The sequence below is a fragment of the Nycticebus coucang genome, chromosome 17 (genome assembly GCF_027406575.1).
Source record: "Nycticebus coucang isolate mNycCou1 chromosome 17, mNycCou1.pri, whole genome shotgun sequence".
Lineage (NCBI taxonomy): Eukaryota > Metazoa > Chordata > Mammalia > Primates > Lorisidae > Nycticebus > Nycticebus coucang.
Window position 1 is genome coordinate 41532177 of NC_069796.1, and position 12955 is coordinate 41545131.

The 12955-nt window shown below is 44.1% G+C and overlaps 1 protein-coding gene, 1 long non-coding RNA gene and 1 pseudogene across 5 annotated transcripts in view; 1 reads left to right on the forward strand and 2 right to left on the reverse strand.

The window, feature by feature from the left end:
• LOC128568399 (uncharacterized) overlaps nt 1–5783 on the forward strand; it is a 48197-nt gene extending 42414 nt beyond the window's left edge. The window contains exon 3 of one of the 2 annotated variants that reach the window (XR_008375152.1): nt 4792–5783. This is a non-coding gene — a long non-coding RNA (uncharacterized LOC128568399). The remainder of the gene's footprint in view (nt 1–4791) is intronic. The other variant, XR_008375151.1, reaches the window with a different exon arrangement.
• The window catches only part of FGF1 (fibroblast growth factor 1), a 93381-nt gene extending 83787 nt beyond the window's left edge, over nt 1–9594 (reverse strand). For 2 of the 3 annotated variants that reach the window (XM_053566013.1, XM_053566012.1), the window contains exon 1: nt 9135–9594. The gene's annotated coding sequence lies outside the window, so the exon portion shown is untranslated. The remainder of the gene's footprint in view (nt 1–9134) is intronic. The other variant, XM_053566009.1, reaches the window with a different exon arrangement.
• Nucleotides 9595–12312: 2718 nt separating this feature from the next.
• Nucleotides 12313–12667, reverse strand: LOC128569270 (CDGSH iron-sulfur domain-containing protein 1-like; annotated as a pseudogene).
• Nucleotides 12668–12955: the final 288 nt, after the last annotated feature.

Here is a 12955-nt window from a genome sequence, read left to right on the forward strand (position 1 = left end):
AGCCCCGCTATGACTAACGCAGCTCCCCCTGGTTCAGGTTAGCGCCCTTTCACCTGCTCACACTGTGTTGTTGGCTATTCCTGGGCAGCTCAGCTCCTTGGGCCTCAGATTCCTTCCTAAGGAAATGAATGAGACTTTCCTCTTCACATCTTCCCTGCACACTCTTAGGATTGTCATGGCAATTAGATGTGTCTAGGTTTGTTTGAATACCATAGCACTGAGAATTATTTTATTTCTTCATCGTATTTATTTGTGAAACATGGTACACACACACACACACACTCACTCCTCTTAGGCAAATGTAATCCCTGGCTACTGACATGCTCTCATCTCTCTACTACTGGGGGTTCAGTAATGTTACTGTCCAAATACTGGGAAATAATGAACCCTCAGTACTTTAGGATATTTACTGTCATATAATTACCACTAACGTTAAAAGTTTTTTAAAATTTTATTTTAATGTCCCTTAACTTCTATCTTTATCTCAACTTCCTGGTCATGTATCTGTATTTATCTTTTAAATATACATTGAGATTTTTTTTTGAGTCCTAAGGCATGATCATGTGAATGCTTTTTGGCCCGACTGTTATTTAGAGTGGGAGGGACCTAAGTCTGGCTCAGAATAGCCTTCCAACTCCGTGCCAGGAAATAGTCAGTGGAAATAATAGCTGTTGAAGCTGCTTATTAAACATCCGCAACATGCTAGATCCTATGCAGAGTGTGGAACAAAAATCCTATCTTCCCTTAAATTCTTTCACGGCACTTGAGAGCCATTTCTGCTGTGGTAGAGCCTTTTATGAGAACCTGCTCACTGCAGAGGGGTACTCTGAGAGAGGGAGAAAGTGACAGCTTTGGCAGCCAAAGTTCTGGCAGCTTTATCCACAGAGATGCCGGCTTGCCCAGAGTCATCTGCATCTAAAGTGTCATGGGTGGTGCTGGAGGTGAGATTTTTCCTTCCACATCCTAAGAAATTAACTCAATAGAGAGCACTTAGGCAGCTGCTCTTACAGAAACTGGATCTAAACCTCTTCTAAGAGCTTTAGAAGGACAATAAAGGTAGAATGTGGTATTTCCGTGGTTTTCCTTATTCTGTGCTCAGTGCCTTTGAAAATCAGACATAAAACTATCACTTTTTTTGGCACCAGCATGATTGACTCAACAGGATTCAAAAATCCCCCCAATTAATACATTTTCTTCCTCTCCAGGCAGAACATAAACCCTGGCATCTTGTCCTTGAATCTTGAGACTGACATTCGATGTTTGCTTTAAAATTTCCCCTTCACTCATCCTGTTTACATAAATGATGGAGTTGTGTGACATGCACACCAGTCACACAGTGCATTTTCTTTCTAATTTCATTTGACCTTGTTCTGGCACAACAAATCCTAATCAGCTGACAGGAGAAATCAGATGCTGCGAGCCACTCTCTCCCTGCAGGAAAGCATTTCCTTCTGTTTATGCCCAATCAGGCAGTTAAATAAAGGGCATCCTGGCCTCACAGTGAACTGGCTGCCAAGATGACGGAGGGCATTGGGAAATGTGGCAGACGCTCACAGGAAATTGTATTAGTTGCTCCAGACCTGTCAGCCCCAACCCCAAACATCACTGGAGCGGCAGGACAGGAACTGGGTCCCATGTCCCACCCTGATCCCAAGGAAGCCCAAGAGCCTGAGCTGGCTCCCGGTTGTCAGCACTGCTCTCTGCAATGTCAGGGGAGGATGCGTAGGTAGGGACATACCCAAGGGAGGTGGGTTTCCTCTCCTTTGGCACTGATCACCCACTACCTATATTATTTTATGTTTTCCTCAATCCCAATTTTGAAATTTTTATTTTAAAATATTTTCTTTACTTAAAAAAGAATACAGACATGATAAAACTGCACGTACGGAAAAGGTATAAAATTATCCTCATTAACCCTCTTTTCCCCAAAGATAACCACCTTTAACTTTGTACGTGTGGATACTTTCAGGGGAACGAATGTCTATGGACTCCGAATGTGCACATGCTTAAAAATGACTTTGCACAATGTTCTGCGTCAGTGTTTCTCATTTAATAAGAGATCTTTGCACATTAATTGGTGCAAAGATCTAGTCCATGCAAGCACCAATATTTCTTGTCTGGATTATCAAGGCCTCATTGGACTTCCTACTTCTACCCTTATCTTCTACAATTCATTTTGGAAGGATTTTGCTAAAAGGCCCATCAGATCATGTTCCTATTTACTGAAGACTGTCCAGTGCCTTTCCCTTGCACCAAGAGCCAAAGCTAAGCCCCCTACCACCACCTGCCTCTCCCAGTCCAGACCCTACACACTCCTTACTCACTGTGCTCTACTCACCTGTTCCTCCTATGAGCCAAGCTTGGTCCAACCTCAGGGCCTTTGCACTTGCTCTACTCTCTGTCCAGAACCTGTGCATTTATTTTCTGCCCCTAGATTCTGCATGGCTGGCGCCTTTCTGTCATTATTATTTCAGCTCCAACCACCTCCCCACTCACCACCTCTTCTAAATCAGTCTCCCATCACTGTCCTTTACATCCCTCAGAGAACCTACTACTGTCTAACATTATCATGTTCATAAATCGTTTACTTATTGGTGTGTTGTCTTCCCCTATCACATGTATGTCCCAGTGTATATGGCGCCTCCTTGAGGACAGCAGGATCTTGGATGTCTTTTCCCGGTGATACACTCAGTCCCCAGACCAGTGCTTCTCAAACTTGAGGGTGCATCAGAGCCACCCGGAGAGTTTGTTAAAATACAGATTGCTGGGCCCCACCCTCAGAGTTTCTAATTCAGTAGGTTTGGGGAGGGCCTACTAACTTAGAATGTAAGTTTCCAGCTGAGGCTGCAGCTGCTGCTCCAGGTACTGCATACACCCTCAGGGCAGCTGCTGGTCCAGGTACTGCGTACACCCTCAGGCCAGACACTGCCTGGAACACCCTGGGTACTGTGTTTATCATGTGAGCGTGAGTCTGCACGTAGCATATTCTGCCTTCTTTGTAACGGCAGTTTTGTTTCAATTTATCATTTATTTATATATATCGGACTGTAGACTGTGAGCCTCCTCGAAATCATTATGAGAGGTAGGCCCCAAATTTGTCAGCTAAAATGAGTTACTCTATTGATTTGTCAGTTGATGATCAAAAACCTAAAGCTTTATAGGCCCAAGGGGAACCAGTGGGAGAGACTCCTCATTTTCTGCCTCAGCAGCTCATCAACCCCAAAGACAGGGCAACTCTCACTTGACATGTGACCGAGGGCTACCCCCAGGGAGCAAGCACCAGGGCCTCCTCTGAAAGGGTCTCACCATTGCCCTGTTGGTTCTGAGTCAGCCTCAGAGCACAGGAATGTACACAACTAGTCTTCCTGGACCCCAGGCAGGTTATGACATAGAGAAAGCCTCATGTTTTTTCTGAGTCACAAAACCTCTTAAAAATCTGACAAGATCTAGTACCCTATTCCCCAGAAAATGAAATGTGGGTACACACATATACTCACACACTTTTTTACTTTTAGTATCAGGAAGTTACAAGATGCTCCAAGCCCATTTTAACCCAGGGTTAAGAACTCCCGGTTTAATAATTGCTAGCTATTTGGTAAAAGAAACAAACAAAGGGTGGTGCCTGTGGCTCAGTGAGTAGGGCACCAGCCCCATATACCGAGGGTGGTGGGTTCAAACCCAGCCCCGGCCAAACTGTAACAAAAAAATAGCTGGGTGTTGTGGCAGGCGCCTGTAGTCCCAGCTACTCCTGATGTGGAGGCAAGAAAATCGCTTAAGTCCAGGAGTTGGAGGTTGCTGTGAGCTGTGTGACACCACGGCACTCTACTGAGGGTGATAAAGTGCTTTACACACACAAAAAAGAAACAAACAAAAATCCTAATCTTGATCCCCAGTTTATTATTTAAGTTCCCAATGAATTGGAGGTTTAAAAATAAGAAGACAAACCTTAAAGGGAAACATTAGCTAATAAGATTTATAATCTTAGAATAGGAAACACTTTTTTTTTTTTTTTTTTGAGACAGAGTCTCACTTTGTCGCCCTCGGTAGCGTGCCATGGTGTCACAGCTCACAGCAACTTCCAGCTCTTGGGCTTAGGTGATTCTCTTGTCTCCGCCTCCCAAGTAGCTGGGACCACAAGCACCTGCCACAATGCCTGGCTATTTTTTGTTGCAAGTTGTCCAGGTCTGGGTTTGAACTTACCATCCTCGGTATATGGGGCCGGCGCCCTACCCACTGAACCACAGGCACCGCCCAGGAAACACTTTTTGAAGGATGATTTGAAACCCAGAAGAGAAAATAAAACAATGAAATTGATTCCATAAAACATAAAATGATCTGTACAAGAAAGATGAAAAAAGATCTTCCTGCTTTCGACTCTGGGGAGAAATCTATGAATCCTATCTTTTCCATCTATCTTCTTTCCACTGGAATTGTGTGTCTTAGAGCCAAGCTCTATGGGACAAGACATAATCTCATCAGAGCAGACAGGGTGAGACCACATCCTTCAGTAAAGCCCTGTCCCTGGGTTAATTATTTCACTAGCAGTGGTTTGAGTTTTTAAACAACTTTATTGAGATATAATTCACATACTATAGAGTTCACCCACTTAAAGTGTACAATTAAGTGGTTTTGGTATATTCACCAAGTTGTGTGGCTATCTCCACTATAATTTTAGAATATTTTTGTCACCCCCAAAAGAAACCCCATATACCCATTAGCAATCACTCCCCATTCTCCACCCCTGCCAAGCCTCATCAACCACTAATCTACCTTCTGTTTTGCCTATTTCAGAGAAATGGAAGCAGACAAGACTTGGCATAATGTCTTCAAGGTTCATCCATGTTGCAGCAGCGTCAAACTTCCTTTCCTTTCGTTGCTGAATGATATTTTGTTGTAAGAAGACACCACATTTTTTTTATTTATTCATCAACTGACACTTGGATTGTTTCTTCTCTTTAACTATTATGAATAGTGCTGCTATGAATGTTCACATACAAGTTTTTGAGTGAACATGTGTTTTTATTCCTCTTGGGTCTAGCAGTGTCTTTTTCCTCTTAAAGATCTACTGCAAGAATTTATATATGTGTGTGTGTGTGTGTTCATATATACACAAGCTAGCCATAAAGTTCATGTGCAATTTACTATGTTAAACTATTTTAAATCGCATTTGAAATTTATGTCCACCCTGTATATCCCCACCACCACCCCCCCCATCATAACCTCTTGAAGAAGTGGCTTCAAGTGGCTTGGCCCCTGAAGCCCTCAGAGCTCTGACATCCTGTCCAGGACCTTCCGTGTGATCCTGGGGTACTACCCATTCTCACTGCCCTTCAGTTGTGCTATCAGTAGCAGGAAGGTGAGAACACCAGCTCTTTGATCTTCTCATAGGATCTTGAGAAGATAAATGAAATGACATAAATTGAGAGGATCTAGTTTTTTGAAGATACTAACCCATGTGGATGGGCTATTGTGAATCAAAGAAAAAAGACACACCTGGACCAAGGTTTTGCAACACATGGATGTCCAAGAGGCCAGTGGCTTGATGTGGGGACACAGGATTAAAAAAAATAATCATCTGGCCAGGTGCAGGGGTTCATATCTGTGATCCTGGCACTCTGGGAGCCAGAGGCAGGAGGATCCTTTGAGCTCAGGAGTTTGAGACCAGCGTGAGAAGCATGAGACATTATCTCTACTAAAAATAAAAAAAAAAAACTAGCCAGGCATTGTGGTGGGCACCAGTAGTCCCAGCTACTTGGGAGACTGAGACAGGAGGATCGCTTGAGCCCAGGAATCTGAGGTTGCTATGAGCTATGATGCCATGGCCCTCTAGCCTGGGCAAAAGAGTGAGACATTGTCTCAAATAAAAAAAAAAATTATCATAATTTTCTCTAAATTTGGTTTCCTTTGAGATTGGAATTTGCTTGCCTTCCAAATTTTTCCAGCCACCCTCTGAGAGAAGTCCCCCAGCCAGTGGCAGGAGGAAGAGCTGGGCTGTGGATAGTGAATTGTAGCCAGAGCAGCAGGCTTCAGTTCTAAAGCTCACCCACCAGCTAATGTTTCCCCAAAGACCATCCTACCTCATTTAATTAAAAAGCACTGCACCCCACTCTCTGTAGACCCAAGAGCCTCCTCCTTTTGTGAAATCCCAATCTTCTCGTTGGCTCCCTCCCCCCTGGGTAGAATCTGATAAGGATCTCCCCTCCCACCCCCCACCCTCACCCCCCATAGAAGTACTGGGAGCCGAGGTGGCAGAAGAGGGCGTCTAAAATGCCTGTACTTTCTTATGCTGTCTGACACCAGTCACCTGCCCCTTGCTCTTTACAGGAAATTCCACTAACAGACATGTAAATAATGAATAGAATAGGAAATGAGATGGTGGGTATCCTGGGTTATAATCACCACTTACGAGCTGTATGATCTAAGGGAAGTGACTGAATTCTTTGAACCTCAGTTTCCCCCTCCATTAAGTGGGATTACAGCAGTTCTTGCCTCCTAAGATCATTGTGAGCCTTGAGGTGACACTTGTAGGAGTTTCAGCAGACATTCCAAGCTCACTGTTTGCTATAGTTACTATATATATAGAGAGAGAGACAGAGTCTCACTATGTCACTCTTGGTAGAGTGCTGTGACATCACAGCTCACACCAACCTGAAACTCTTGGGCTTAAGTGATTCTCTTGCCTCAGCCTCCCAAGTAGCTGGGACTACAGGCACCTGCCACAATGCCTGGTTGCAGTTGTCATTGTTGTTTAGCAGGCCCAGGCTGGGCTCCAACCACCAGCCTTGGTGTATGTGGCCAGCGCCCTACTCACTGAGCTATGGGCACTGAGCCAATTTACTATATTATTTTTATTATTTGTTCATTTATTTTTTTGAGGCAGAATCTTCTCTCTTGCCCTTGTTAGAGTGCAGAGGTACATAGCTCGCTGCAACCTCAAACTCCTGGGCTCAAGCAGTCTTTCTGCCTCAGCCTCCTGAGCAGCTGGGACTATAAGCACCCACCATAAGACCTGGCTAATTTTTCTATTTTTAGTAGAGATAGGGTCTAACTCTGCTCAGGCTGGTCCTGAACTCCTGAGCTCAAGGGATCCTCCTGCCTCGGCCTCCTAGAGTGCTAGGATTATAGTGACAAGCCACCACCTCCAGCCTACATTTTTTTAAAAATCAGAATTAAGGACCCTGAGAAATGTATCCATTCTCCTTAAGCTATTTAAAGGAGGCTGATTTTCTTTGGTCAATTAACTGGACTCAATCTGACACCTACCATGTGTTTGATGCCACAGAGAGGGCTGGGGGCAAAATTTAATTCTCCCCCAGAAATGTAAAATTCAAGCCGTGAGAGAAAGTAAGATACACGAAGTCCTTAGGGAAAGTGTAAACAATAAACTTCAATCCTGACAGTTAATGCCATCCAGGGTCAGACAGGGAGACGGCAGCAGAGTCTGGCAGGGCCGGAGAAGGCCTGGGGGTAGGGGGGAGGCAGCCCCACAGCGGGCCCTTGCAGGGGGAGAGGGCTGCAGCATGGAGCACGGGGGTCAGGGCAGGGAGACCATGTGACCGTAGGGGACAATCTGGGGCCCAGGCAGGTGTGGACGTGGTGGGTGGTCCGGGGCTGAGCCACAGACATGTCTTTCCTACTATCAGGACTCTAGGGGAAGGATATGCCACGGGATCTTTTAGTTACCCATTCCACTAATTATTATCTTTCCTCTGAGACGTTCTGTCACTAATAAATTTTTGTGGCACGTAAGAGGGAGAATGGAGGAGAAGAAGTTATATTGGAGGAGCTTTGACTCTGAATCTAGACCATTGCAAAGAGAGCGACAGAGGGGGCCACCACCGTTGACCTTGGCCATGGTGTGTGCAGCCCCTGTTCTCCTGGGATGAGCACCTTGACTGTCCCTGGGGAAGCACGCCTTCAATGCTTTCAGTCAGCTAGGTTTGGGGTTGGGAATGACTCCACCCCCACACAGGGATGGGCACAGTACCCACACTGGTTATGAGATGTGACCCAGAGACTCCAGCCAGAGCTACTGGGAAAGGCGAACACCTGTTCTTGTAGGGTGGCTGTGCCCGTGCAATGTCAGCAGGAGCTGATGGCAGTATCTCGGTACCGCAGCAGGCAACTTTTCCAGGGAACAAAATGACACAGGATGCAATGCTGAGAAAGGGACAGAGATTCGGGATGCCATCATCTGGGTACCCGGATCCTGCCATACGAAAACCTTGGCTTTTTTAGGTTACATGAACAAAAATCTTCCTCTTTTTTTCTTCTCTTCAAACTGGGTTTTAGTCTATGGTCACTAAAGAATCCTGACTTATTGAAGTAACTACCTTGTTCCGGTAAGAATTTTGTTGCATTCTCATTAGCATGGATATCTATAGTCCATTGCCTGCCACAGTCTGTATCCAGGATAACAGAAGGTGTATGCAAGTGACAATGGTATCTGTTTGTGTCCCTAAATAGACACAGGTACGTGTGATACCCTGTACCTATATCTGTAACAGAGACATTAGAGGGAGAACAAGGCCCTACAAAATTTGCTTTTCCTCCTGGCATACAGAGCAATTCTCCCCCAACCTCCTGATTTTATTCCTCTTGTTCTCACCACAGCAGATATTTTGTGGAGCTCCAAGGAGCCAGGGAGTGATGGGGAAGGGAGGTGTTGGGGGAAAGGAGGCTCTGCATATCCTGTTTTTTTTTTTTTTTCATTAACAATAACAAAGACTCAGCTGGCATCCTTTTATTTTCTATTTCATGCAGTGCTTTTTAAAACAAAGCATTAACTCTACCATAATGGGATTTGCCTAATGATTTCCTGGTAATAAATGTCTCTTTGGATCTCAGCAAAGATAATTTACTTGGTAGGCATCACTTCCTGCTTCCCCACTAAGAATCAGACCTACCCAGTTCTTTCTGGGGGCAAACCAGCCTTTGAATGAGAGAAGGGAGTTCAGGAATGTTTTACTCCAGCAGTGATGAATAGACTCAAGCCTGCCACAGACCCAGATCAGAGAGTGGGGAAAGGAGGCAGGGTGGGGGGTGGGGGTGGAGGAGAATGTCCATGCTCCGCACAAGCACGAAGGCAAGCGGAGAGTGTAGATGGAGCCCCTCGCACAAACAGATGCACTCACCTTTTCGCCTTGGCTCTGGGTCTTCCTTTCCGGGCAGTGACAGCTTTGCAGCGTCCACACCGTGTAACCAGGACTGCTGCAGGCAGGCTGCTGCAAGAGGAAGGGAGTTCCCATTCACCACTAGAAGGGAGTGTCCTCTAAGGAAAGGAGGCGATGCCCTTATTCCCCTGGAAGGGAGGCTGCTGGATCCACTTGTCCTCTTTCTCCTGCTCCCTTCCTCGTGTGGATGGTGCTCAGAGGAGCCCCAAGAGCTGAGGTGAAGGAAACCCCTCTCCACGCTCAGCCTGACAGCCTTGGGGAGCCTGGGGAGGGAGGCCACCCTCTTGGGCCCCTGCAAGTGCAGCTGACCCTGGTGCGCCCACAGAAAGCCCGAGGACAAGCACTTGTGTATTTATTTCTCCCCCTCTCATGTGATCTTATTTTTGGACTGAACACAAAAGCTATTTGAGGTCTGGACCGCTGCCAGGTAAAAGGACAACCATCTCATCCCAGTCGTCTCCACGCCTCTCTCTGTCACCTTCCCAGGGGAGGCAGAAAGGTAGGAGTGGGTCTTGCTCCCAGCCTTACTTTTAGTCCACCCACGCAAGTTGTCCAACTATTTTTTTCACCACACTTTAAGGTTTCACAGAGAATAATGTCATGAAAAAAGTCATTACTTTTATGTCTTTTTTTGTTGTTAAATCATAGCTGTGTACATTAATGCAATCATGGGATACAATGTGCTGGTTTTATATACAATTTGAAATTTTTTTATTTTTTTGTCTTTTTTAAGGCAGGTACTTCTGAGGCTGGAGGTGGTCGTGCCACACAGTCATGGCACACCTAGTTGTCATTCAGAGACTGCTAATCAGTCCCCACCCTGGAAGGCATATGTAGGTGCCACAAAATAAAACTCATCAATCCTGCCTTCTTCCCTGTCTGTTTCTACTTTTGACTTTTAGGCTTGTAAAACTTATGACATTGAAATCCCTTAATTTTTCTTTTTCTTTTACCTGTGATTCTTCCTTCTCACACATAAATGGAAAGTTTTGAAATAGTCATGCTTGGCAAAATGCCAATGCAATCTCATCATCATCATCATCATCACTGTTATTTACTGAGCTCTTAGTAAATGCCATTCATATGCTGAACACTTTTTGCTGCATGGTCTCATTTGATTTCACAACAGCCTTACCAGGAGTCTAATCTTGCTGCTATTTGGCTGAGGAGCTGATGTCTGGAAGGGTTCATAACCTAACCTTCAGAAAGGTTAGGTAAGATGCACGTTCCCGACTGACTCCAGAGTTAGACCTCTTGCCGCTTTGCCCTGAAGATATAAATTGTTCAGATTGCACTGTTGTTTTTCTTTCATGCAAGGAAAAACAAAACCTTATTCTTGATTCAGACCCATGACTTCAATCCTTGATTTATTTCCTAAATTCAGTTTTTGAAAGGAAGAGAGAATAAGGTTTTTCTCTATTTACTGCCCCAGGCCCTGATTCTTCTAGGTATAAGATGAAGACTCTCTGGCCTCCATTCTCGTTGGAGCCATTTTCCTACGGACAATTCACTGTGCAAACACTCTAACCAGAGAAGACTGGGCTGGGCCCTGCCTGGGCGGGGCTCCAGCATCCCAGCAGGGCTGCGGGTTCTGCTGCCCTGAGGGAGAGCGAGTGGGCACAACAGCTTGTCCAACACTGCCCTCTGCAGGTGACTAGGCTGCATCGCCCGAGGATGAGTGTCTTCACACCTTTCCAAGGAGCACACCCAAGATTATTTTTAGGGAATCAGTTTCCAGGTTCTCCCTTTCTTTTATTTTTTAACTTTCCACATCGGTTCCTTTAATGCATCAATTAAATATCCACGAAGATGAATACAAAGAAGTTACTACCCCTTTACTGTTGACCTGGCTTATAATTACTTCTAATTAAGCAGAATAACATTCATAGTTCATTTTGATTGAAAATTGTGAAAACAGAGAAACCATATTTTCTAAGTGCTGTTACAAATATCAAGAAGAAAATCAAGGTCATAACAGGTTTTTTTACTAGATTGTATTAAGGAATTCATGTAGCTTAATCATATCCCATTTACTTTTGTTATAGGACGGATGAGAGATATCAAGACCCAAAGTCAATTAATACAATGCCAATTAGGAAGTCTTTATTAAAGAAAAGACTGAACAGCTGGTTGTTCCCTCAATATGGAGAGCAGCCCAGACCACCAGTGGAGTTCAGCTTATATAAAATGGGCTGATGTAATCTTGGGTGAGTTTGCGCAATTAGAAAATTGCAGAGGCAAGTATTGTTTAAATCCTTACTGTGTATACAATAGAAATAATCACAGACGTCCAGTCACATTGGTTTTAGTCATTCCTTCTAACAATATCTTTCCAGCCACCATGTCTGGTTGGGCCCTAGTATGGGGGGGGTCGCGAAGGGCAAATTGGGGAAGTGCAGACTAGTTTCTGCAGCTCAGACTTGTCAGCACCACTACTTCTGCCCCCCCCCACTTTTTTCTTTCTGTCTCCTTTAACGTTTCATTAAACAGTAAACAGTTTATTATGATTTCTTACACACTTATACTATACTTCATGGCTAATGCTTTTTACTGTTTATCATTTATTAATCGTTTTGTTATCTATTTTACCTACTCCTAAACTATTGTTAAACCTTAGTAACTTCCCTAAATTATTGTTAAGACATCTCCCACCCCCTCCCGCTATTGATTGTGTCTTGCTGATTTAGCAAGAATTTAAGGGTGAAGCAAAAAGGAAAGTAACAAAGTGGAGTGAGAGTGACAGGATTTTTATCCCATCTCACTCTCTAGGTTAATGAATATTAAAAAGTGATAATTTAACTTATAAGTACACTCTGCAAATACACGATTATGAGAATACTTTAATACAATGACTTCAAGATACAGTTATATTCTAATGCCAGTGTTTTAAGAAACGGATCCTTACAAGACCAAAATAACCCACAGGCCATGAAGTTGATTTCACTTTTTCTTTTCTTTCTTTTTTTTTGTTTTGTTTAAACAAATGTGCACCACAATGTTTCAAGTAAGGCAAATGCCATGAACATGAAAGCTGCGGTTTGCAACTGTTTGCAATATACCACATCTAGAACCCAGGAGAGGTGAGTTAGACGGAAGCGGTAGTCATTCAAATTAAACAATCAGGTAACACCATGACAAGTTGATTTGCAGCATCAAAATTGTCCATTTAAGTTTCTTTTTTATTGATGATTGGAGGTCCCACGTTGTCTCCAGTATCTTCACTAAGTTTTGTGTGAGCCCCATCACAGAATGGGAACTTTTTAGGTCTCCAACAATGGCAGTACCCTGCTTTATCTCCCAAATCCTCCACGTCAAAAGCATGTACTACAGGGGTTCTTTTTCTCCATGTGAAGGTTGACCATCGCCTTATTGCGATGATCATTGATATAAAATCTTTTGTAAGCTAGATAACCAATTGCAACTCAGAATCCAGCAGCAAGGGTAATTGCTGTAATCTATTCAACTCATACTCTGGACCTGGAAGATAGGCTCATGGTGCCATTGCTTACAAGGTGTGTGCACGGAATACTGAGCACAAACCAGCTTGTGCAGACAGTGACAGCCAAGGTCAAGTTCTCTTTCTTTAGGTACTTTTCCCTAAAACTGGGGATAGCTTGAATATGCATCTCTGTTTCTCTACTATATAAAAGAAAAGCGTACCTGTCACTCTTCACAAATCTCACCAAGGTGCCTTTGCCACAAGTGTAAAAATCTCCAGGTCCCCAAACTGGATGTTTCCCTAAAGCATAGCTTTTTTAAAAATTTAACAACTTTGTCTCTTC